Source organism: Tamandua tetradactyla, chromosome 2 (assembly GCF_023851605.1).
Source record: "Tamandua tetradactyla isolate mTamTet1 chromosome 2, mTamTet1.pri, whole genome shotgun sequence".
Classification (NCBI taxonomy): domain Eukaryota; kingdom Metazoa; phylum Chordata; class Mammalia; order Pilosa; family Myrmecophagidae; genus Tamandua; species Tamandua tetradactyla.
Genome location: NC_135328.1, coordinates 121,498,030 through 121,525,741, shown reverse-complemented (window position 1 = coordinate 121,525,741; position 27,712 = coordinate 121,498,030). Strand labels below are relative to the sequence as shown.

Genomic DNA, 27,712 nt, shown 5'->3' with positions numbered 1-27,712 from the left:
TCCTTGACCCACTGGTTGTTTAAGAGTGTGTTGTTGAGCCTCCACGTATTTGTGAATTTTCTGGCACTCTGCCTATTATTGATTTCCAACTTCATTCCTTTATGATCTGAGAAAGTGTTGTGCATGATTTCAATCTTTTTAAATTTGTTGAGACTTGCTTTGTGACCCAGCATATGGTCTATCTTTGAGAATGATCTGTGAGCACGTGAGAAAAAGGTGTATCCTGCTGTTGTGGGGTGTAATGTCCTATAAATGCCTGTTAAGTCTAGCTCATTTATTGTAATATTCGAATTCTCTGTTTCTTTACTGATCCTCTGTCTAGATGTTCTGTCCATTGATAAGAGTGGCGAATTGAAGTCTCCAACTATTATGGTAGATGTGTCTATTTCCCTTTTCAGTATTTGCAGTGTATGCCTCACGTATTTTGGGGCATTCTGGTTCGGTGCATAAATATTTATGATTGTTACGTCTTCTTGTTTAATTGTTCCTTTTTTTAGAAGATAGTGTCCTTCTTTGTCTCTTTTAACTGTTTTACATTTGAAGTCTAATTTGTTGGATATTAGTATAGCTACTCCTGCTCTTTTCTGGTTGTTATTTGCATGAAATATCTTTTCCCAACCTTTCACTTTCAACCTATGTTTATCTTTGGGTCTAAGATATGTTTCCTGTAGACAGCATATAGAAGGATCCTGTTTTTTAATCCATTCTGCCAGTCTATGTCTTTTGATTGGGGAATTCAGTCCATTAACATTTAGTGTTATTACTGTTTGGGTAGTACTTTCCTCTACCATTTTGCCTTTTGTATTTTATTTATCATATCTAATTTTCCTTCTTTCTACACTCTTCTCCACACCTCTCTCTTCTGTCTTTTTGTGTCTGTCTCTAGTGCTCCCTTTAGTATTTTTTGCAGAGCTGGTCTCTTGGTCACAAATTCTCTCAGTGACTTTTTGTCTGAAAATGTTTTAATTTCTCCCTTATTTTTGAAGGACAATTTTGCTGGATATAGAAGTCTTGGTTGGCAGCTTTTCTCTTTTAGTAATTTAAATATATCATCCCACTGTCTTCTTGCCTCCATGGTTTCTGCTGAGAAATCTACACATAGTCTTATTGGGTTTCCCTTGTATGTGATGGATTGTTTTTCTCTTGCTGCTTTCAAGATCCTCTCTTTCTCTTTGACCTCTGACATTCTGACTAGTAAGTGTCTTGCAGAACGTCTATTTGGATCTATTCTCTTTGGGGTGCGCTGCACTTCTTGGATCTGTAATTTTAGGTCTTTCATAAGAGTTGGGAAATTTTCAGTGATAATTTCTTCCATTAGTTTTTCTCCTCCTTTTCCCTTCTCTTCTCCTTCCGGGACACCCACAACATGTATATTTGTGTGCTTCATATTATCATTCAATTCCCTGAGCCCCTGCTCATATTTTTCCATTCTTTTCCCTGTAGTTTCTGTTTCTTTTTGGATTTCAGATGCTCCATCCTCCATTTCACTGATTCTAACCTCCATCTCTTGAAATCTACCATTGTAGGTTTCCATTGTTTTTTTCATCTCTTCTGTATCTTTCATTCCCATAAGTTCTGTGATTTGTTTTTTCAGACTTTCCATTTCTTCTTTTTGTTCATTCCTTGCCTTCTTCATGTCCTCCCTCAATTCATTGATTTGGTTTTTTTTTTTTTTTTTTTTTAGAAAGGGAGGAAGGGAAGGAAAGACAGAGAGAAGGAAGGAAGGGAGGAAGAAAGGGAAACATCTTTAAACATTTTCTTGTTTTATTGTATTTTGTTTGTTTGTTTGTTTTTTTACATGGGCTGGGGCCGGGAATCGAACCGAGGTCCTCCGGCATGGCAGGCAAGCACTTTGCCCGCTGAGCCACCGCGGCCCGCCCTGATTTGGTTTTTGATGAGGTTTTCCATTTCTGTTCGTATATTCAGAATTAGTTGTTTCAGCTCCTGTATCTCATTTGAACTATTGGTTTGTTCCTTTGACTGGGCCATATCTTCAATTTTCCTGGTGTGCTTTGTTATTTTTTGCTGGTGTCTGCACATTTAATTACCTTAATTAGTTTATTCTGGAGATTGCTTTCACTTATCTTACCTAGGGTTTTCTTGCTAGATGAGTTTGTTGTCTATCTGTACTTTGACCTTCAGTTCAGTTTTTTCTGGGCCCTCTAGCTTAAGTTTTGTTTAACAGAGGGTAATTTTTCAGTTCTTGTTTTCTTGTTTCTTGTCCTGCTTGTAAGGTGCCTTTTCCCTCCCCACCCTTAGTAGGGTCTATATAGGTATTACAGACTCCAGTCGGGTTTTCCCGGACTAAGCTGGCCTCCTTTCGGAGGAAAGGAGTCACCTGCATCAGTTTTCCCTGAGGGTGAGACCCAGCAGGTTGGAAGACTTTCCTGTGAAGTCTCTGGGCTCTGTTTTTCTTATCCTGCCCAGCATGTGGCACTTGTCTCTCTGTGGGTCCCACCAGCAAAAGATTTTGTGGCTTCTTTAACTTTGGAAGGCTCTCCCTATTGGGGGCATGGTGGAGACAGAGGAAAGGTTGTAGGCTGGCTTTAATGGCTTCAAATTGCCAAGCCCTGGGGTCTGAATTCCTTGAGAGAGGGATTCCACCTGAGTTGCGTTTCACCCCTCCCCTGGGGAAGGCTCAGGTGGGAGACAGCCCTGAAAGTAGTCTGTTTCTGCGTATGCCTGGGGCAGTTGCAGCCTGTGTAATCCCGCCGCTGAATCCAGAGGCAGCCACGCCTCTGTAGAAACAGCCCCAAAAGCCTCTGTTTCATCCCCTTTCCTCTTTTTCGGTTAGCCCAATAGGCGACCTCCGCCTTGACCAGTTTTGCCTGAGCTAGGGCCCTATTTTTAGTAGTCAGAATTTGTTTATTAATGCCACAATTGGTGTTTGTTTGGACTCAGTCCCTGCTACTTTTAGAGTCCCTTCCTTTCCCTCCAGGAAGCTGCCTGTGGGGGAGGAGCGCCGGGCGCCGTGGCCTGGGGAACTGCGCGCAGCTTGGGGAACTCACTGTTCCAAGACTCGCAGCCGGTTCAGCTGGTCCAGACTGGGGTACGCTGTGTGTCTGGTCACTATTGTGGCTCCACGAGCTGTTCTGTACTGTTTCTGGTTATTTAGTAGTTGTTCTGGAGGACAAACTAAAACGCGCACATTACTAAGCCGCCATCTTGGCCCCTCCCCCTTTGGGGAGCTTCTTAATACTGATTCAATTTCTTTACTTGAGTTGGTTTGTTGAGGTCATCTATTTCTTCTCGAGTCAATGTTGGTTGTTCATGCCTTTCTAGGAAGTTGTCCATTTCATCTACATTGTCGAGTTTATTAGCATAAAGTTGTTCATAGTATCCTCTCATTACTTCCTTTATGTCTTTGGGGTCAGTGGTTATGTCCCCTCCTCCATTTCTGATTTTATTTATTTGCATCCTCTCTCTTCTTCTTTTTGTCAACCTTGCTAAGGGTCCATCAATCTTATTGATTTTCTCATAGAACCAACTTCTGGTTTTGTTGATTTTCTTGATTGTTTTCATGTTCTCAATTTCATTTATTTCTGCTCTAATCTTCATTCTTTCTTTCCTTTTGCTTGCTTTGGGGTTAGTTTGCTGTTCTTTCTCTAGTTCTTCCAAGTGGACAGTTAATTCCTCGATTTTTACTCTTTCTTCTATTTTGATATAGGCATTTAGGGCAATAAAATTCCCTCTTAGCACTGCCTTTGCTGCATCCCATAAATTTCGACATGTTGCCTTTTCATTTTCATTTGCCTCGAGATATTTACTGATTTCTCTTGTAATTTCTTCCTTGACCCACTGGTTGTTTAAGAGTGTGCTATTGAGCCCCCATATATTTGTGAATTTTCTGGCATTCTGCCTATGATTGATTTCCAACTTCATTCCTTTATGATCTGAGAAAGTGTTTTGTATGATTTCAATCTTTTTAAATTTATTGAGACTTGCTTTGTGACCCAACACTATCCTTGAGAATGATCCATGAGCACTTGACAAAAAGGCATATCCTTCTGTGTGGGGTGTAATGTCCTATAAATGTCTGTTAAGTCTAGCTCATTAATTGTATTATTCAAATTCTCTGTTTCTTTATTGATCCTCTGTCTAGATGTTCCATCCATTGAAGAGAATGGGGAATTGAAGTCTCCAGCTATTATGGTAGAGATGTCTATTTCTCTTTTCAGTGTTTGTCTCATATATTTTGGAGCATTCTGGCTCGGTGTATAAATATTTATGATTGTTATGTCTTCTTGTTGAATTGTTCTTTTATTAATACATAGTGTCCTTCTTTGTCTCTTTTAACTGTTTTACATTTGAAGTTTAATTTGTTGAATATTAGTATAGCTACTTTTGCTCTTTTCTGGTTGTTATTTGCATGAAATATCTTTTTCCAACCTTTCACTTTCAATCTATGTTTATCCTTAGGTCTAAGATGTGTTTCTTGTAGACAGCATATAGATGGGTCCTGTTTTTTAATCCATTCTGCCAGTCTATGTCTTTTGATTGGGGAGTTTAATCTATTAACATTTAGTGTTATTACTGTATGGGCAGTACTTTCTTCTACCGTATTGCCTTTGGGATTTTATATGTCATATCTAATTTTTCTTCTTTTTACCTTTACTGATAGTCTTCATTTCTACACTCTTCTCCACACCTCTCTCTCCTGTCTTTTATCTGTCTCTAGTGCTCCCTTTAGTATGTCTTGCAGAGCTGGTCTTTTGGTCACAAATTCTCTCAGTGATTTTTTTCTGAAAATGTTTTAATTTCTCCTCATTTTTGAAGAACAATTTTGCTAGATATAGAATTCTTAATTGACAATTTTTCTCTTTCAGTAATTTAAATATATCATCCCACTGTCTTCTTACCTCCATGGTTTCTGGTGAGAAATCTATGCATAGTCTTATTGGGCTTCCCTTGTATTGTGATGGATTGCTTTTCTCTTGCTGCTTTCAAGATTTTCTCTTTCTCTTTGACATCTGACATTCTGATTAGTAAGTGTCTTGGAGTATGTCCATTTGGAGGTATTCTGTTTGGGGTATGCTGCACTTCTTAGATCTGTCATTTTAAGTCTTTCATGAAACTTGGGAAATTTTCAGTGACAATTTCCTCCATTAGTTTTTCTCCTCCTTTTCCCTTCTCTTCTCCTTCTGGGACACCCACAACACATATATTCATGTGCTTCATGTTGTCATTCAATTCCCTGAGTCCTTGCTCATATTTTTCCATTATTTTCCCTATATTTTCTTTTGCTTGTCAGATTTCAGATGTTCCATCCTTCAGTTCACTAATCCTATCTTCTGCCTCTTGAAATCTGATATTGTAGGTTTCCATTCGTTTTTTTCATCTTTTCTACTGTACCTTTCATTCCCATAAGTTCTGTGATTTGTTTTTTGAGACTTTCAATTTCTTCTTTCTGTTCATTCCTTGCCATCTTCATATCCTCCCTCAATTCACTGATTTGATTTTTGATGAGGTTTTCCATGTCTGTTCAAACATTCTGAATTAATTGTTTCAACTCCTGTATCTCATTTGAATTGTTGGTCTGTTCCTTTCACTGAGCCATATCTTCAATTTTCCTAGTATGATTTATTATGTTTTTGCTGGTGTCTAGGCATTTAATTGCCTTAATTAGTTTATTCTGGAGATTGTTTTCACTTTTTTTACCTAGAATTTTCTTGTGGATGATTTTGTTGTCTATCTGTTCTTTCACATTCAGTTCAGCTTATTCTGGACCTCTAGCTTAGGTTTTGTTTAACAGATCAGAATTTCTCAGTTCTTGTTTTCTTGTTTCTTGCCCTACCTGTATGGTGCCTTTCTCCTCCCCTAGGAGGGTCTACTTAGGTATGATAGACCCCAGCCAGATTTTCCCAGACCAAACTGGCCTCCTCTCAGGAGGAAGAAGTCACCTGCATCAGTTTTCCCTGAGGGTGAGACCCAGCAGACTGAAAGGCTTTCCTATGAAGCCTCTGGACTCTGCATTTTTCCTATCCTGCCCAGTATGTGGTGCTTTTCTTCCTGTGGGTCCCTTCAGCATTAAGTGATGTGGTACCTTTAACTTTAGCAGACTATCCCTGCTGGGGGCATGGATGAGACAGAGGAGAGGTTGTAAGCTGGCTTTAATCACTTCATTTTTCCAGATCCTGGGGACTCAATTCCTTGAGGGAGGGATTCCATCTGAGCTGGGCCCCACCACTCTCCCGGGGAAGGCACATGCTGCAGACAAACACTCAAACAAGCTCAATTCTGCCTACACCTGGGACAGTTGGAGCTCGAGAAGCCTTGCAGCTACATCCAAAGAGTAGTCAAGCCATAGAAACACAGCCACAAAAATGAAAGAGAAAAATCCTTTCCAGAGCAGGACCCCCGTTCCTCAGGTTTGCCAATCAAGAGCTTAAGTTACTACATTCCTCTGTGTATCTCTAGGTCTTATGTGCCCCCTCCTTTCCTTCAGGACCCAGACCTTTTCAAATCCAAAAACACCTGTTTTTTTGTTTTGTTTTTCTATCATTCTTGCCCTCTCTGTGCTGGAGCAAAAATCATCGACCTCCACTTTTACTCAAGGTTCAGCTGAGCTGGGGGCCTATTTTTAGTAGTCAGAACTTATTAATTAATTCCACAATTGGAGCTTGGTTGTGCTCAGCCCTCTGCTGCTAGTAAAGTCTCTTTCTTTCCCCTCTGGGAAGCAACCTATGGGGGAGGGGCGCCAGCTGCCATGGTTTGGGGAACTCACGGTTCTGGGTGGTCTCTCAGCTAGTCTAGCTGATCCAGACTGAGGTATGCTGTGTGTCTGGTCACTGATGTGGCCCCAGGAGTTGTTCTGTACTGTTCTTGGCTATTTACTAGCAGTTTTGGGGGACAAACTAAATCCCACAGCTCACTAAGCCGCCATCTTGGCCCTCCTTCCTGCCAATACTTTTTGATTATCTGCTTAATATATTCTAGGATGTATCCAGGCATTACATTAAGTTATACAGCATTAAAGGTCCTCATTCTTATTCTGGGATCAGTGTATTTCAGTTATTCAATGAGCTATTCAAGCAGGCTGAGTTAGATAATGTGCTATAGAAAATTTAGTTTCCAGACAAAATAAAACTTTCTTCCCTTGGTCTCAAAGAGTAGGTGAAGTTCTAAAATACAGACAATGTCTTCCTTACTCCTGTGCTCTGAATTACCTTAATTGAGACCTGATCAGCTTCTTGCTTATCTCTAAATACCAGGTTACAGATATATAAAACAGCCTCTCAAAATCCAGAAATAATAATTACCACTCCAGACTAAATGTGTCTGCTGTAAGAGCTTACAATCTAAGCCCCTGTTTTCTTATAAGCATTTTCTAAAGGAGACCACACAATAATTGTTCTTTTCATTTCTGGCTTATTTTGTCTCATCTAATGTCCCACAGGTTCATTCACATCTTTGCATGCCTCATAACTTCGTTCCTTTTTGGAGCAGAACAATATTCGACCATATATGTGCTGGTTTGAAAGGACATATGTACCCTAGAAAAGCCATATTTTAATCAAAATCCCATTTCACAAAGGTAGAATAATCCCTATTCAATACTGTATGTTTGAAACTGTAATCAGATCATCTCCCTGAAGATTTGATTTAATCAAGAATGGCTGTAAAGCTGGATTAGGTAACGACATGTCTCCACTCATTTGTCTCCACTCATTTGGGTGGGTCTTGATAAGTTTCTGGAGTCCTATAAAAAAGGAAACATTTTTGGCAATGAAAGAGATTCAGAGAGAGCAGAGCAGAACAACATAGCCACGAGAAGCAGCATCCACCAGCCTTTGGAGATAAAGAAGGAAAAGGCCTCCCAGAGAGCTTCATGAAACAGGAAGCCAGGAGAAGAAGCTAGCAGATGATGCCATGTTTGCCATGTGCCCTTCCAGATGAGAGAGGAACTCTGACCGTGTTCACCATGTGCCTTTCCAGATGAGAGAGAAACTCTGACTGTGTTCACCATGTGCCCTTCCACTTGAGAGAGAAACCCTGAATTTCCTTGGCCTTCTTGAATCAAGGTATCTTTCCCTGGATGCCTGTGATTGAACATTTCTATAGACTTGTTTTAATTGGGACATATTCTCGGCCTTAGAATGTAAACTAGCAACTCATTAAATTCCCCTTTTTAAAAGCCACTCTGTTTCTGGTATATTGCATTCTGACAGCTAGCAAACTAGAACAATATGTATATACCATCGTTCACCAATCTACTTCTCAGTCAGTGCATCTTTCAGCCACCTGCATTCATTAGGCATCATGTATAATGCCCAAAGTCAACAGTCCATCAACACTCTCAATTTTAGATAATTTAACTGTTCCCAAGAGAAAGATAACCAATAAACATATCCTCACCAAATGGGAAATCTAAATCTCCCCTTAACTCTTGTCCCTTCCCCCATTATGTTCCCTTGCTGTTGCTGCGTTACTGCTGATGTTTTCCTGTTAAACACAGCTCATACCATGCAACAGCATTTTTCCCCCTGTACCCTGGACTTAAACACCTACAGTTTTGTTTTTATTGACAATCTTAATGTGAACATTCTTGCCCATTTACCCACCTATACTTGGGTGAAATTCCTAACAGTGGCAGTGCTGAGTCAAAGAGAATATGCTTTCAAAACTTTGGTAAATATGGCCAAATTGTCCCCAAAGAAGTTACACCAATTTCTACTCTCACAAAAAAATAAATGAAATTGCCAGTTTCATTTGCTCACTTTTCTCTTGTGTTAATATCTAAGAGGGGTAGCAGAGAGATGGAGATTTTTTGTGCTTACTTGCTAGAACACTTGATAAAATAAGAAATTTAGCTATTTGTCATGTGTTACAAATATTCCCTGCCTTTGCTCTGTTTCTCCTGGCCTTGTATACAGCATTTCTTTCAATAACATTTTTATCACTATTTTCCTTTATGACTTCTGGGTTTCATGGTCTGATGGTAAAAAGTTTCCCCCAGTCCAACAGTATAAAAATACTCATGCTTGCTTACTGCTTTGGTTTGATTTGTTTTTTACATTTAATATCTGATTATTCTGGAATTTATTTTGGTGAAAGAAATATGGTAATCAGCCAGATTTCCAAATTACTAAACAGTCATCTCAATGATATTTACTGATTAATCTATTTTTTATTCACTGATTTGAAATGCCATTTTTATTATTTAAATTTTATTTCTGAGTTCTGTTCTGTTACATTTCAAGTGCTTAGTTCTTTTCCGGTAACAAGCTGTTCTGATAATATAGTTTCACAATTTGCTTTAGTAGTTGATAGAACTAGAACTTCCTCATTATTCCTCAAAAAGGTGTTTCCTTGTTTATTCTAAGATGTTTATTTTTTCAGATAACCTTTAGTATCTTTTTTTTAAACTTTTCTAAAATATGTATTTATACAGACAAAATCTGGGAAATTTATTGAGGACAATCTATACATCTTATATTTTTTACATTCGATTTTGTGGAACTTTTTAATTTAAATATTTTACTTTAGAATAGTTTTAGATTTACAGAAAAGTTGGGAGGATAGTAGAGTTCCCAAATACCGTGCACCCACTTTCCCCTATTGTTAATATCGTACATTAGTATGATACATTTGACACAACTAATGAAGCAACATTAATACATTATTATTAAAGACTATACTTTATCCAGATGTCGTTAGCTTTCACCTAATGTACTTTTTCTGTTCCATCATCTCATCCAGGATAACACATTACATTTAGTCGTCATGCCTCCTTAGGTTCGTTCCTCTTGACTATGGCATTTTTCAGACATTCCTTGTTTTTGATAATCTTGACAGTTTTGAGGAGTACTGGTAGAGTGTTTTATAAATTGTCCCTCAGTTCAGGATTGAGTGATGTTTTTCTCTTTGTTAGACCCGGGGTGTAGGTTTTGGGGAAGATGGTCACAGATGTCAATCCTCGTTCTCATCACATCATATCGAGGGGCCATGCTAGCAACATGGTTTATCATAGATGATGCTCATCTTGACCCCCTGAGTGAGGTATTGTTTGTCAGGATTGCCGTCTCTGAAGTCATTTTTTTCTCCACCTTTCTATATTGTACCGTATAGAAGGAAGCCACAATTCACAATCTTTAGAGGAGAATACTTGTATAAATTACTTGACATTCCACAAGATTTGTCTTTTCTCCCCCATATATTTATTTAGCAATCACTTATTTATGTTAATATGGATTCATGGATATTTACACCTTGGATTATAGTCAAATTATAATTTGAGCTCCAGCTTTGGCCATTGAGAGCACTTTCAGTTGGGTCCAGTGTCCCTCTGACATGCCCACATCTTAGATTGTGTTTTGTTGTTGTTGTTGTTTAATTGGTGTGACTGGGTTTTCTGAGCACTTCCTTACTTACTGGCACTACAAAACTCTCCAGGCTCATCTTGTGTATTCCTTGCCTCATCCCTAGAATGAGCTATTTCTCCAAGGAACCCTGGTTCCTTTTATTGGAGAATGGTATTAGAAACCAAGATCTGGACATTGCGAGTGCTTATTGTTACTGGGATGTCATTGCTTTTGGGCCCTCTCAGTTGACAGAACAATGACATATACCCATGTACTAACTTATGTACATAACTGCACCAGAACATATTTTTATATGTATCCATCTGTATCTATATTATTTAGTATCATATTCAAGTACCTACTACCCCACCAACTCAATCCATTTCCTACTGATATTTTAATTAGTATCATATTAAATTTATAGATTAATTAGGCTGTTTTTGTTTGCTTGTGTTTTTGTAAAAGCTTTATGTAAAATGAGCAAAAACTGGCAATATATTTTTATTTTTAATATTTTTATTGATATGCATTATATATTGACATACCACGTAGTCGTCCAAAGTGTACAATCAATGGTTCACAATATCATCATATAGCTGTGCATTTATCACCACAATCAACTTTTTTTCTTTTTTTGTGAAAAAATAACATATATACAAAAAAGCGATAACCTTTAAAGTACATCATAACAATTAGTTGTAGAACAGATTTCATAGTTTGGCATAGGTTACAATTTTACAATTTTAGGTTTTTACATGTAGCTGCTCTAAGATACAGGAGACTAAAAGAAATATCAATATTACGATTCAGCAATCATATTTGTTGTTAAACCCTACCTTCTCTGTGTAACTCCACCATCACCTTTGATCTTTCTCCCATTCTTTATGGGTATTTGGGCTATGCCCATTCTAATTTTTTCCTGCTGGAAAGGGCGGTCAATAATATGGGATAGGGGATGGAACTAGTAGATGTTCTGGAGAGACTGGCCCTCTGGATTTCAGGACTTATCTGGTCCAGGGACCCATCTGGAGGTTGTAGGTTTCTGGAAAGCTACCCTAATGCATGGAACCTATGTAGAATCTTATATAATGCCCTAGGTGTTCTTTAGGACTGGCAGGAATGGTTTTGGTTAGGGTTTGGAGAGCTATGATAGGGGGCAACGTTTAACTGAAGCTTGTGTAAAAGTGACTTTCAGAGTAGCCTTTCAACTCTATTTGAACTCTGTCAGCCACTGATACCTTATTTGTTACACTTTTTCTCCTTTTGGTCAGGATGGCATTGTTGGTCCTGCAGTGCCAGAGCCAGACTCATCCCCAGGACTCATCTCACACAAAAAAATTGGCAATATTTTTAATAAGCTTTTCTATCATTCTAGTTTTTTATGAACCTCAGAAAAGTTTTAAATTCTTCTTCCTGCTACATATACACCTTTTTTGTTAATTTATTCCAAGAAATGTTGTCATTCCTGTGCATTTTTAAATGTGATCTTTTATTCCACCATAATTTTTTTACTGTTTTTAAAGCAGAAAAAATAAGTTATTTTGTTAACCATTCACATTTTTGAATATTGTTTCTATCTTCTGTTCAGTTGATTGTCTTGGGTTTTCTATGTATCTTCTGCAAATAATGGTAATTTTGCTTCCTCATTTAAAAAAAAATTTTTTTTACCTCTTTGTCTTATCTTTTTGAATTGTCTAGAAAAGAGACTGGCAAACTTTTTAATAAAGGGTCAGGTAGTAAACATTTTAGGCTTTATGGGCCATAAACTTTTGCCACAACTACTCAATTCTACAGCTGTAGTGTAAAAGCAGTTACAAATAACACATACGTGAATGAGCCTAACTGTGTTTGACTAAAACTTTATTTAAAAAAAATAGGCAGTTGCCCCACAGGTCATAGTTTACTGTTCTAAAATCCCTGATAACGATGGTGATGGCAGGTACCTTATCTTGTTTTAAATAAGAAATCAAATGTTCTTGTATTTTAAGTGCAAATTCTGGCCTTTGATTACAAGCACGCACACACAATATATTTAAACAATGTTAAAGAAATATCCACCTTGTCCTACTTTCTCTGAATTTGTCAAGAATATTATTGAATTTTGTTAACTATCTTTAGGCAATTATTGAGCTTTGCTATCTTTAACCTATAGATATTATAAATTATGTCAGTAAACATCTTATGATAGAACCATCCTTAAATTTAAGGAATAAAACTTACTTGGTTTCAGTTTATCTTTCTTTTCAGATGTTATATGATAGTATGTTACTGAATAATTTTTGTTAATAGTCTATGTATGATTCCTGTACTGATACAAATAAGAGTGGTTTGTATTATATTGCTGTTCTAATTTGTCAGGTTATGATGCTGTATCTGGCTGGCTTCATAAATATAATTTGAAAGCCTTCCTTCTGTGGAGACATTTTTATGTCACCATAAACAACCTGGGTGTGAAGTTCTTCCAGGGAAACCTATTTGATAACTTTCTCTATTTCTTCCATGGGTAATCATCTAATCATCTATTTCCATGGAATTATCTGGTAATAATAGTTCCAGTGTTAATTTTTGGTGATTCTTATGTTCCTAGAAAATCATTTATTTCAGCCAGATTGTCAAATTTTTTGTTGAAAAGTTCACAAGGTACAACTTATGATTCTTTGAATTTTCTCTGCATCTGTTGTTGTCATTTTTCATCTAAAATCTTCTGTATTAGTGAATTCTTTCCTTTCTCCCCTTAATTAAGCAGCCAATGCTATCTCTTTTTTTGGATGCATTTATCAATTCTGGTTTCCTTTCTCATGCTTTCTAATTAATTAATGTCTGCTTTTATCTTTATTTATTTTCTTATGTGTTCTTTAGGCTAATTTTGTTGTTTTCTAACCTCCTAAGAAGTCATGGCAGGATATGAATTTTTCAACAAGAACAATTTTAGTGGTATCCCATAGATTGAGATATATGGTGTTTCAATTACGTCATTTTCTAGATAGTCTGCAGGTTGGGTTAATTTTTTTTTGATCAAAAAGTTAAGAGAAAAGGTTTGTTTTTTATCCTTTGGAGGGGGAGGGGAGCACTCCTCTTTTGTTACCTCCTAATTTACTTATTTTAATTGTGTTATGGTCAGAGACAGTCTTCTATTTTTTGAGGAATCGATAAAAATTTTTAATAAATCCTCAGGTACAACTGATTTCTATCAATGTTCCATTAATGGTAATATATTTTAAAGCAGAGAATTGTATACTTTACATTTTTGTTCTAAGAAGAGTGTGAAGTTGCGTCTGCAATATAGGTTCCTCAAGAGCAGGAGACCTGCCTTACTCACGTTTGCATCTCTAATACCTTCTAATCTGTCTAGTACACGTTGTTCAGTAAATGCCTGCTGAATGAATGAGTGAATGAATGCAGTCTATAGTCAATGGGTTTATATTTCTGAGCTTAACTGACTCTGGTAAGTACCTCCCCACATTGGTCCAAAACTGATGGACCGGTAAGCCTTTTGTTTCATAGGGATTCAATGTAAAATGAACCAATAAAAAAGTTAAAACAGGATTTGATATGCAGGTTATAAAAACCCTGGGTAGATTCTTCTTTCTTTCCCAAATATCCTTCCTTCTCATCATATATTCATCCTTTAAGACTCAAGTCCTGACTCATCCATGAAGCAGACAACCTGAGTTCACTGATGCTCGCTTTCTCTACTCTGTCTGGTGGCTCCTGTTGACTAGACTTATTTTGGCATGTCATCCCAAGAGCCTTATACCATTATCCTGCTGCTTTATGTGACCATGTCTTTGTTGAGTATCTTTTTTTAATGTAATTTTTAAAAAGCAGTTTTATCTAGATATATTCACATACCATACAATCCATCTAAAGAGTACAATCAGTGGCTTTTAGTATATTCACAGATTTGTACATTCATCGCCATAAACAATTTTAGAACATTTTCATTACTCCAAAAAGAAAAACCCCATACCCCTTAGCAATCACCTCTCAATTTCTCCATCCTTCTCCAGCCCTACATAACCACTAACCTATTTCTGCCTCAATAGATTTATTTATATTTACATGTTATATTAACAGAATCATACAATATGTAGTATTCTGTGTCTGCATAATGTTTCTTTTATTAATCATTACGCTTTTAATTAGAGAAGTTGTAGGATTATAGAAAAGTCATATAAAAAAATACAGCATTCCTATATTGTTGACACTGTACATTAGTGTGGTACCCTTGCCACAACTGATAAAAGAATATCAAAATAGTGCTATTAACTACAGTCTATAGTTTACAATAGGTGTGTTCTTCCTATATAACACGCTATCATTAACACCTTGTGCTAGTGTCACACATTTGTTATAATTCATGAAAGAACGTTCTTATTCTTGTACTATTAACCCAGTCCATCATTCACAACAGGGTTCACAGTATTATTCAGTCCCATGCTTTATCTTCTAAGTTTCATTCTAGTAACACACATAACCCAAAACTTCCCCCTTTCAACCACATTCAACACATGATTCAGCATTGTTCATTACACTCACAATAATGTCCTGCCACCATAATCATCCATTTCCAAACCTTTACAATCAACCTAAATAGACAACGTATACAAATTAAACGTTAGCTCCCCATTCTCTAACCCTAATCCATCTCCTGGAAACCTATATTCTAGATTCTAACTCTATGAGTTTGCTTCTTATAATTAGTTCATATCAGTGAGATAATATAATATTTGACCTTTTTTATCTGGCTTATTTCACTCAATATAATGTCCTTAAGGTTCTTCTATGTTGTCACATGCATCAGGACTTCATTCCTTTGTAAAGCTAAATAATATTCCATCATATGACACCTTGTTTATTCGTTCACTGATGGGCACTTGAGTTGCATCCATCTTTTGGCAATTGTGAGTGATGCCACTATGAAAATCAGTGTGCAAACATCTGTTCAAGTTCCAGCTTTCAATTCTTCAGGATACATATCTAGTAGTGGGATTTCGAGGTCATATGGTAATTTTATACTAAGCTTCCTGAGGAACTGCCGAACTGTTTTCACAATGGCTATACGATTTTACATTCCCACCAGCAATGAATGAGTACTCCTATTATTCTACATCCTTTCCAACATTTGAGTTTTCTGTTTCTTTTTTTTTTATTTAATAATGGACATTCTAGTAGCTGTGAAATGATATTTCATTGTGATTTTGATTTGCATTTCCCTAACATCTAGTAATGTTGAGCATCTTTTCACATGCTTTTTAGCCATTTGTATTTCCTCTTTGGAAAAGTGTCCATTCAAGTCTTTTGCCCATTTTAAAATCAGGGTGTTTGTTTTTTTTATTGCTGAGTTGTAGGATTTTCTTTATATATTCTAGATATTAAACACGTATTGGATATTTCTCCCATTGGGCAGGTTGTCTTTTCACCTTTGTGACAAAGTCCTTTAACACAAAAAAAATTTTAATTTTGAAGAGGTCCCATTTTTTCTTTCATTACTTGTGCTTTGGGTATAAAGTCTAAGAAACCATTGCCTAACACAAGATCCTGAAGATGCTTCCCTACATTTTCTTCTAGGAGTTTTATAGTCCTGGCTTCTATGTTTAGATCTTGATCCATGTTGAGTTAATTTTTATATATATGGTGTGAGACAGGGGTTCTCTTTCATTCTTTTGTATATGAATATCCAGTTCTCCCAGCATCACTTGTTGAAGAGGCTATTCATTCCCAATATAAGGACCTAGTAGCTGTATTGGTTTGCTAAAGCTGCCAGAATGCAATATACCAGAAATGGATTAGCTTTTACAAAGAGGATTTATTAGGTTACAAATTTACAGTTCTAAAGGCCATGAAAATGTCTGAATTAAGGCATCAACAAGATGATACCTGGACTCTGAAGAAAGGAAGCTGGCATCTGCAACACCCCTGTTAGCTGGGAAGGCATGTGTCTGGCATCTGCTAGTTCCTTGCTTTCAGTACTGATTCCAGTGGTTTTCTCTCTGTGTCCTGCGGGTCTTTTTTTAGTGTCTCCAGGGTGTTTCTCTCACTAAGCATTTGTGAATACTTGCTTAGGTTTTCTGGGGCAAACTGTGGATTTCATGTCTTAGCATCTATTGGGACATTTCCTGTCTCCAAGCATCTATGCTTACTCCAAAATGTCTCCCTCTTAAAAGACTCCAGTAAGTAAGCAGATTAAGACCCACCTTGAAGAGGCAGGATCACACCTCCACGGAAACAACCTATTCAAGTGATCCTACCCAACAAAAGGTCTGCCCCCACAAGACTGGATTAGAAGAACATGGCTTTTCTGGGTTACATCATAGTTTCAAAACAGCACAGCACTTTCCTCAAAAATCAATTGGCATGGTTACTTAAAATTAGGCCTAAGAGTCACCCTCAGAGAACCTCTTTTGTTGCTCAGATGTGGCCTCTCTCTCTAAGCCAATGTGGTAAGTGAATTCACTGCACTCCCACCCCATGGGGACATGACTCCCAGGAGTGTAAATCTCCCTGGCAATGTGGGACAGAACCCTTGGAATTCACCAGGGCCTGGCATCATGGGATTGAGAAAGCCTTCTTGTTCAAATGGGGGAGGAGAGGAATGAGAAAAATAAAGTTTCAGTGACATTTCAAACAGAATCAAGAGGTTATCCTGGATGTTATTCATAAGCATTATATAGATATCCTTACTCAGTTTATGGTACATTGGGATGGCTGAAGGGAGGTACCTGAAACTGTTGAGCTGTATTCCAGTAGCTTTTATTCTTGATGATTATATAAAGTTATAACTTTTACAAAGTGACAATGGGATTGTGAAAACCTTGTGTCTGTTGCTCCTTTTATCGAGAGTATGGATGGATGAGTAAAAACAGATGGATAAAAATTAAATAAATAGGGGAGACAAAGGGTAAAATAAATTGAGTAGATGGAAATACTAGTGGTCAATGAGAGGGAGGGGTAAGGGGTATAGTATGTATGAGTTTTTTCTCTTTTTTTTTCATTTCTTTTTCTGGAGATCATTTAATGTTCTAAAAGTGATCATGCTGATGAATATACAACTATGTGATGATATTGTGAGCCACTGATTGTACACCATGTATGGAATGTTTAGCATGAAGATTTATCAATAAAAATATTTTTAAAAAAAATCAATTGGCATGGAAATTAAACTTGGGTTCCCAAATGGTTGTAAAAATTCCACCACTGAAATACATTTCTCTTTGAGTATACAAGGAACAGCAAGCTTATGATTCAGTTCCTAACAAAACAAGAGCAGCAGCAGCAGCAGCAATAATAATAATAATAATACATTCCATTCTGCAGGTTAGAGGATCAAGTAAACAGAGTGCAACATTTTATGTAACTGCTAGTCATATCAGATGATGTCATAGAAGTTTATTTCTACACAAAGGATAATGGACCAAAAAAAGACTAGTGTGCCATCAAGAGTTTCTCCTATCACGCGTCCATGTGAAGGTGGATCTCTTGCTTATACTTCGTAAAGTGACCATTTGTAAACCATGTTTTTCTTAATTCTGTTGTCAGCTGGAGCTTTGGCTTAAGGAAGGCCCCATCTCTCCAATCCCCTCCTCATTCCTGATTAATACAACACCAGGATGAACCCAATCCAAGGCTCCCAGCTTAAATCACAATTCACCCTATGAAGCAGGCTTATATGAAAGATTGCTTGAACAACATTTGTAATTCAGAAGAAATAATAGAAAAATGCACGTACTTGGGGCTTTTACTTAATAGAAAAATGTTGGGCAGAAAGGTAAAGGAGAACAGAAGATGTGAGGTCTATCCTTATATCTGCAATTAGCTAGAGGTCTGACTTTGGGCTAGACACAGAGTTTCTCTGCATCTCAGTTGCTTCTTTGTAAAATGAAGGTCTTGGATTAAATGTTCTCCAAACTCCATTCCAATTTTATAAGTCAATGATTTTGTGAGATTCCCAGTACCTTCCTTACACCCCAGCAAGAGGTATCCCTATTCTGGAGCCATGCTTTAAGGACTCCCTGAGGCTAAAGGGATAAGGTGACCCTTGGACCAGGCACCAAGCACCCAACATCATGGATTCTGTTCAAATGACCCTAATCCAGCCTTCAAGAGGTTGCTGTCTTTAGAAACTATGAACTGAGCTGGAACATGCAAGCTGAAGTGTCCACATGCATATGTGTGAGATCCTCATAGTGCTAGATGGACCTGGGGCTGAAGATGGAGGGACAGAGGTCACTGACTGGCTGTCCATTGCTATTATATTCCGGCACAGAACTCTGAGGAATTCAACCTGCCCTTACAAGTAATTTTAATATATATTTGTTAATGCAGAAGGACAGAACACATCTTATTCAACAATTTCTATTAGCCTGATTTACAACTTTTAAGTATTTATACATATTGTATGCAAGCATCCATTTGAATTCTGCACCTACAAACATTAGAAGTTAGCCTACAGATCTGCATATATGAGTCGAGCTCTTCAGAGCTCTGTAAGTTTCAGTTAATATGAGGTGTAAATAATGATGTGGATGTGGGAGAACACTGGCGGATGGAGTTTTAAAATGAATCGCTAATCTTCTTTTCTCAAAAATGAACATTATACCTATTCTTAAATGTTTTAAGGCCCCTAGGTTATTCTACTGGTGTTTACTGTGCACCATAATTCAGTTATCTTTATGCTGTAAAAGTAACTCACATATGATAACCATTAATAAACTGTTGAAAATATGGTTAAAATAAAATCAATTGGCCATAGGTATGAATTGAATTCTGAACTCTGAATTCAATTCCATTGGTCAAAAGACCTATCTTTTTCCAGTACCATGCTGTTTTGACAACTGTAGCTTTGTAATATGCTTTAAAGTCAGGAAGTCTGACTTTAAATTTGAGTCCTCCAACTTTTTGCTTCTTTTCCAAGATGTTTTTGACATTTCAGGGTCACTTACCCTTCCACATAAATTTCATAGTTGGCTTTTCCATTTACACAAAGTAGGCTGTTAAAATTTTGATTGGTAATGCATTGAATCTGTATGTCAACTGACATCTTAACAACATTTGGTCTTCCAATCCATGAACCCAGTATGCCCTTCCATTTATTTAGGTCTTCTCTGATTTATTTTAGCATGTGTTCTAGTTTGCTAGCTGCTGGAATGTGATATACCAGAATTAGAATGGCTTTTAAAAAGGGGAATTTAATAAGTTGCTAGTTTACAGTTCTAAGGTCAAGAAAATGCCCCAATTAAAGCAAGTATAAAAATATCCTAATTAAGGCACCAACAAGAGGTTACCTTCACTCATGAAAGGTCAATGAAGTTCAAGGTTTCTCTCTCAACTGGAAAGACACATGGTGAACATGGTGACATCTATTAGCTTCCTCTCCAGGCCTTTTGCTTCATGAAGCTCCACTGGAGGCATTATCCTTCTTCATCTCCAAAGGTCGCTGGCTGGCAGACTCTGTGCTTCTCTCTTCATTCTGAAACCTTCTCCAAAATGTTCCCTCTTTTAAAGGATTCCAGTAAATTGATCAAGACCCATGTGGAATGGGTGGAGTCACATCTCCCTCTAATCAAAAGCTAATACCTACGATTCGGTGAGTCACATCTCTGTGGAGAAAGTATAATCAAGTTTCCAATACACAGTGCTGAACAGAGTTTAAGAGAAATGGTTGCTCCCACAAGATTGGATTAGGATTAGGTCACAGCTTTTCTGTACACAAATCCTTTCAAACCAGCACAGTATGTTTTGTAGTTTTCTGTGTACCAAGACATTTACATTGTTGGTTACATTTATTCCCAGAATAAATTTGATTCTTTTAGTTGCAATTGTAAATGGAAATTATTCTTGATTTCCTCCTCAGCTTGCTCATTACTACTGTATAGAAACACTACTGATTTTGTGTGTGGCTCTTTTACCCTGCCACTTTGCTGAATTCATTTATTAGCTCTTTTAGCTTTGTTGTCAATTTTGGGGGGCTTCCTATGTATAGGATCATGTCATCTGCAAAAAGTGAAAGCTTTACATCCTCCTTTCCAATTTGGATTCCTTTTTTTTCTCACATTTTAGGTCACCATGCAGATGACGTCACTGCTTCCTTGAGTATCCCACAGTGGTTTTCTACCCTACAACACACCCAGAAGAGTGTTCAAGAAATGCCTTTTGCGTCGGCATGAGAAAAGTTAAAAGATATTAATATGCCAGAGCTTGGTAGCCATTCTAGCCCTACCACTTCATGTCATGTGACTTTAACTACGTCACAACATCTCTGGGCCTCAGTTTTCTGTAAGGGCACTAAAGTCTTTTCAAGCTTACAAAATGAGGTAGCTTTTGTCATAGATCTGATTCTACAAGGGAAAGAGAAAGGCCGCTACATTAAGAAAAACAGCACAAAACATATGTCCAGCTGGCCAAGAGATCACAGCACCATCATTCAATGCAGAAGTCAGGCATCACCCTACTCCATGGCTTCTTCTCTAATTATGGTCATTCCCCAGTGGTAGTCCTCAGCTCTCATACTTCCTCTTGCTTCACTCACTCAGAGAACATTAGCTATCACCAATGTTTCTACTCTCAAATCTGCCCGCTCTGGGCCTACTTCTCCTGCATGGTCTCTCTGTTAGTCACCACACTCCCTCATCCCACTGGTTCCTCACAGTCAATTCACCTAAGCTCAGACACTGTCTCCTCTGGCCCCATCTACAACCAGCTCCTCTTCCTGATGTTCACACTTATACTGACCACCCTATTATTCTCTGAGTCGTCTTTAGCCCCATCTTCTCCCTCAACATTCAATTAGTTGCCAAGCTATCAAGAATCCACCTGTCTAACATCTGGAATCCATCTTTCCTTTTCCATTCTTAATGTTACCACCCTGAGGCTTGCATCACCCTTTCCTTCTAATTGCTTCATAACTGCTTCAGTCTATCCTATGTGACACTGACCAATAAATCTTTCTACAGTGTGGTTCCGTACTATAAGACTGATTAGTTGCCTATCATGTCTGTGTTGGCTCAATTAATGAATTACTCAATCAATCACAATTAATGCTCCATGTTCTTTCCAAAAGTGTTTGATATAGGATTTAGAGATTCATTGGGAGCAGTGGCAGAATTGTCATGAGAACTGCTCTGGAGTCAGACTGATTGGATTCATTTTCCAACTCTGCCCCATACTACCAGTGTCACTGGTTAATTAGCTAACCATTCCCAGTTTCTTCAACTAAAAAGAGAGATCATGAGAGGAAGGAGGGTAGATAACAAAATTGGATAACACTAAGGAAAACTTATTATGTATGCCAGGCTTTATGCTAGGTGCTCTATATGAATACCTTAATCCTCAAAGTATCCCTAATGGGGCAGTGTTGTTTGGATCTTCATTTTTCAGGCAAAGAAACTGATGTTCAGAGTGTCACTGCTCAAGGTGTGACTGCTAGTAAACAGTGGTACTGAAGTCTAGAAGTCAGGTCTGTTTAATACCAGAGCTATGCATTAAAGTTTTTTTTAATTAAACTGAATCTTATGTTCAATAGAAGGCACAGATCCTAAGGCAACAGTTTGATGGGCTTTGATAACTGAATACACATATGTGACATCACTCAAATCAAGATACAGAACATTTTTATTGCCATTTTTAAAAAACTGGGCTATCTTCTTTATATATTCTGGATAATCCCTTTATCATGTACATATACTGTGAATATTTTGTCCCAGTCTGTGATTAACCCATTCATTTCAAAAACTCATTTTGATTATCAGAATTTTTTATTTATCAAATTTATCATTTACGGTTAATGTTTTTTGTACCCTAAGAATAAATCTGTGGGTAGTCTATAATTTTCTTCTAGAAGATTTATGGTTCTAGCTTTTACTTTTAGATCTATTATCCATAGGAAATTAATTTTAGGAGTTGAGGTTCATTTTCCCCACAGATCTATCTAGTTTATGTAGTACCATTTCTCCTACTGAATTCACTTGGCATATCTGTGAAAAACCATCTGACTATATGTGTATAGGTTAATTTCTAGATTCTGTATTCTGCTCTACTGATCTAGCCTTATGGCAATGTTACCCTCTGTTTGACTTCTATTGTATCTCAGGAAAGATCCACCATGATTTTTAATGCTGTTTTCCTGAATTAAGGTGTCTTTTAAATCTGGTTGCGTTTTAGATTTTCTCATTATCTTTGTCATTCAGCATTTTGACAATCATGTACTTAGGCATTTTCTTTATATTTATCTTAGGTATTTTCTTTATATTTATCCTGATTGGGGTTTTCTGAGCATCTTAGATCTGTGAGATGATTTCTTTGGTCAATTTTGCAAAATTCTTGGCTATGATCTCTTCAACTATTTAGTTTCTGCAATCTCTCTCTCTCTTGGCCTTGTGGGACTCCAACTACCTGTGTGTCAGACCATTTGATTAGGCTCTACAATCCTCAGATGCTCTCTTCAGAGTTTTTATCCTTTTTCTCTCTTTATGCTTATTTCAAATGAATTCTGAAATTTGTCTTCAAGTTCTTCAAGTTCACTGATTCTTTTCCCTGATGTGTCTAACCTGCTCTTTATTTCATCAAATGTATTTGCAATTTATATTTTTATTTGAGGAATCTCCATTTGGTTCTTAAAGTTTCCTTCTGATATTCCCTACTCGTGCATATTGTCTATCTTTCTAATTTAACTTACTTATCATAGTTACGTTTATGTCCATGTTTGCTGATTTCAACATCTATGTTTTCTGTGGTCTGCTTCTCTGGCTGATTTTTCTCACCTTTTTTGGGGAGTGGGGTCACATTTTCCTCCCACCCTCCTTCTCTTCCTTCTTTCCTAGAAAAGTTAAGACCAAAGTAGATAATTATTTATGAGACAAGCCACTCTCTTTGTCAGGCCACATCAATACAACCTCTAATTGAACTATGTTACAGATTTAGTTAGATTCAGCACATAATTGTGCTGAATTGGCTTAGAAAAGTTTTGAGGTCTGGATCTGGATTTTCCCTTTAGGAGGGCTAGGGATCTGAGCATCAGAGACTTCAGAGATCTCTCCATGCTTTATCATCCATCTACCAGCTTTCTGATCTTTAGGAGCTCTCCTTCTGCTTTACAGCCCAGCTGCCAGATATCAGGTTTACAGGGTAATTCATTTCCTCTCTTGCTCCATTCTTGGCTTTTCATATCTCAGAAGATCTCTCTCTTTCTACTCTGATTCTTGTCCCCAGCCCTGAATAGGTCTTGTTTGACTCTTAGCAATTTCTTTCACCATTTCTGTCCAGTCCCCAACTTTGGCTGGTCACTGCCTTGTACTTGGTGATGGCTCTCTGTGCCTCAAGAGTATTTCTCTCAGCTTTCCTGTCCTGTTTTCAGCCTTTGTGGGATCCAATACATTGAACTTAGTTAAGGCCCCATATGCCTTCAAAGACTCCTCTCTTCCATGTTGTCCTGCCTCCTGCCTTTAGGGCTTCTGACTTAGGGTCAGTGAGGGTCCAGTGCCCTTCAGGGAGTGAACTTTCCCAGCTCTCCTGCCCTGACTCAAGGCCACTCCCACGCACTTAGAGAAGACCATGTGCACCCTGGGGCACTTTCTGTTTGGGTTTCCTGAGCTGCTCAAGCAAATACCATGAAATGGGTTGGCTTAAACAATGAAATGTATTCACTTATGGTTTCAAGGATGAAAGAAAGTCCAAATCAAGGCATTGTCCTGATGATGCTTTGCCCCAAAGACTGGCCTTCTGGGGCTGGCAGCTGGTGATCCTTAGCTTCTCTGTCACATGGCAAGGAACATAGCCATGTCTCCTGGTCTGTCCCTTCTCTTCTGGGTTTTACTGATTTCAATTCTTATTTCCTTTAACTTTCTCTCAGTCTGAATTTCACTTCATTTATGAAGGACTTAATGGAATTAAGTCCAGAAATGGAATTAAGACCCATCCTGATGGAGGTGGGCCACACCTTCTTAATTGAGGTAACCTCATCAAAAGTCCTACTTAGAATGGATCCATCCTCGAGGAATGGGTTAAATTTAAGAACATGTTTTTCTGGGGTACATACAGCTTCAAACCACCACATTTTCTTTCATGCCTCAGTGAAAGCCCTAAAAGTAGATGCAGACTCACTCTAGGTAGGGGGCTGCTTGGATTTATAACTTGCACCAGCCCATATGCATAAATGTATTCCTCTTCCCACCACAGTCCCAGATACAAAAGCATCCATGGATCTTTTCTGGAACATAATTCATTTAGTTGTTTTCACCCTCAATTATTCCTGATAGATTTTTTAAAAAGCCAAACAAGCTATGATTTGTTTGCTTATCTGGCTTATTCTCATTCTTACAGAAGGAGCTGTAGTCTCTTGGGATATTATACATCCTAACTAGAATTTTTAGTGAAGGCTTTAGAACCTTATTTTTGTACAAAACTAAATAAGTATCAATTTCAATGTTAATTTATATAATCTATGCAAGTTATTTTTAAAATAAGCACCTGAAATTTATGGCAGAGAATGTCAACAAGTCCTCATTAAGAAATTTCTCATTAAAACTGCGTACCTTAACTCAAAAGGTACATTTAATCAGGGCAGTCAGCTCAAGTCTTGAGATCAAAAGCAAGATGTCTGGTCACGTACAGGGTTATTAGAGGCTCTGGACAATTGATAGTTGGGGATGGGGTGCAGCCAACTGGCAGGTGCAAACCCAAGTCTTGTTCTAAACTAGAACATTTTATTTAATTTTTCACAACACAATTATTAATAAGGCAGGATGTGTATATGGCAAACTCAGAGAAGTTTACAAAATCAGAATCTCTAGGGGAAGCTCGACTGTTGTCCCAGTTGCATGTGATGAACACTTAAATTTAAGCATCACTGTAATTTTAGGATTATGCAGTCCCCCGGTAGTAGGCGAGCGCTTACCATTTGTTGCACACATATTAGCTTTAAAAAAAAAAAATCTATGAATTTTTAAGTTAGGGCCAGGTAACTGAAGGGCTTTTATGAGTAATTTAGATTGTCTAGACCCAGGATATTCTGCGAACACAGCCTGGAACAAAATGGGGAATAACATCTTCCTAAAAACAGATGAGAAATTCTAATCCAGGAAATCAAGGTATTTCCTTTTCTGGTGGTAGGGCTCAGCTATATCTAGCTGCTAGGTCACATTCACAGGTACAGCCAAGAAAGCGTAATACCGACCACCAACCAGTCCAATCCATGCTATGGTACAAGTTTCACAATTCAAATTACCTGTACTCAAAAGTCAGCTTTAAAAATCTTGTAAAATAGCTGTGTTATCACAAATGGGATCACTACCACTGATAAGCCAGAAGCCATATGAGCCTGTATCACATTTAAAATGCATCAAAAAAAAAAAAAACCCAAAAAATGTTTGCTTCCTATCAGGCCATGGAGCACAGCATCAAGTCCAATGGATGCTAATGCATGTTCACGTAGATTATTTTCTATTGCTGGAAGTTGGTTACTTTTCTGGTTATGATATTGACAGCTGTTGTTCCTTGTTAGCATCATCTGGTTCATAATTTTGCATCTTGAGCCCTATGCCTTCCTTCCTACAGCAATGCACTTACTTACATGTGGGGAATTTCAAAGATGCAGACTCTTGGGCCACTTTCCTAGAGACTCTGATTCTGCAGGGCTGGGTAGAGTTCAAGGACTTTCAAAGAACTTCAGGTGATTCTGACAATCAGCTAACTTTGAGAACCACTGATCTAGCCTTTTTCCACACATTTCTCATTTTTATTGATAACAAAGTTGAGGCTTAGGAAGCCTAACATATGTTCCAGGTGACTGCAGTTCAAGTTCCCAATCCAGGATTAGATTTCCCTTCTTTTCTGTCCCAGTTGAATAATCTTTGGGTTGGTTACACTCATATTTGATTGGATTCCCACCCACCCTCATCTTTATATTAACAAATACTGCTATTCTATTACGAAAAAAAGAGAATGTACATCTATTTCTTCTCAATTGGGGAATATAGATTATACACAGGTGAAGTGTGGCATAATACTTAAATTTTTTTCTTTTTTTTTTTTTTTTTTACATGGGCAGGCATTGGGAATCAAACCCAGGTCTCCAGCGTGGCAGGCAAGAACTCTGCCTGCTCAGCCACCATGGCCCATCCCATACTTACTTTTATCCGTAGGATGGAAACGATAGCTGCCCTATGTATCTTTCAGAGACAAATTAATGAACATATGGGTTTTAATAACAGGTATTTACTGTAGAAGTTTCCCCTGCACCTGAAGGAAAAAGAAGGTAGGCCCCATGTCTTTTCTGCTCAATCTTAAAGAAACAAAAAGTTCTAGAGTCCCCTGTCAGTCACAAAACACAGCCTCAACTTAGTAATGAAGTGTCCAATCTAATTTAAGACATTAATAAGAATAATAACAGCAGTGGATTGAAACACGACAAATAATACATAAATCTATATGCATCATGTCTACAAGAAACTCACTTCAGAAAGGGGGCGGGCATAGCTGTTAAGACGTAGCACAAGGGGAGTCATGTGGTGGTGATACAGGTAAGGATCTTGATTGTGATGGTAGTTTCACGAAGCGACCCAAGTGATAAAACTGCATAGAAGTATACACACATAAATGAGCGTATATATAACTATGAAATCTGAATAAGCTTTATGGATTGTACCAATGCAGATTTCCTGGCTTTTATATGGAACTAGACTATAGTTAGGCAAAACATTATTTTTAAGAAAGGGGACACAATTCCTCCTCGTGATTTCTTTGCAACTTCCTGTGAAATAATTATCTCAAGATAAAAAGTAAACACACACCCACCCAATGGGGTTTCTGATAATACCATTCCATCGTTTTGTTCTATGATGGATTAACATTTTATCTGCTCTATAGCCAAAAATGTTTAATGATTCATTTTACGGGGAAAGGAATAAACTCTAATTGATTGACACTATTACTGATAAAGTTTCTTGCTCAATTTCATTTTTCCTCCTCTCCTTATCATTAATCAAATTAGTTGCATGCCACTGTAACTAAAAGAATTCTCTTTTTATGATGAAATATTGGAAAAAGGACAAAAGAGTGGTGAACAGACATATTTTCAATAGTCAGTCAAAGCAAACAATGCCTTCTAATTGGAAAACTTTCAGCAAAGACAAATCCTTTCCCAATAAAATTCACTGCTCATTGCCTAACAAGGGAAATTTTCAGTATTTACATTGGATTTCGGTATGGCTTATTTCACTTAAACCTGCAACCCAGTTTCTCTGGGAAGAAGACTGTATCTCTAGGATTAGGTTTAGGAAAAAGGCCTACTCTTCCTTCATTACTTCACACATAAGTTGACACTGCTTTGTGCTTAGGTCTATGAGTCTGTCTGATGTGTCCTGCCTGCGGGAGGAAACACAGGACTAACTTACATCACTACAGATTTGGTATTCAAA

General features: G+C 37.6%; 1 protein-coding gene and 1 pseudogene across 44 annotated transcripts in view; both read right to left on the bottom strand.

Moving 5' to 3' along the window:
• AOPEP (aminopeptidase O (putative)) overlaps nucleotides 1-27,712 on the bottom strand; it is a 489,538-nt gene that overhangs the window by 276,007 nt on the left and 185,819 nt on the right. The gene's annotated exons all lie outside the window — the stretch shown is intronic.
• Nucleotides 3,000-26,030, bottom strand: LOC143673761 (transmembrane protein 126A pseudogene; annotated as a pseudogene).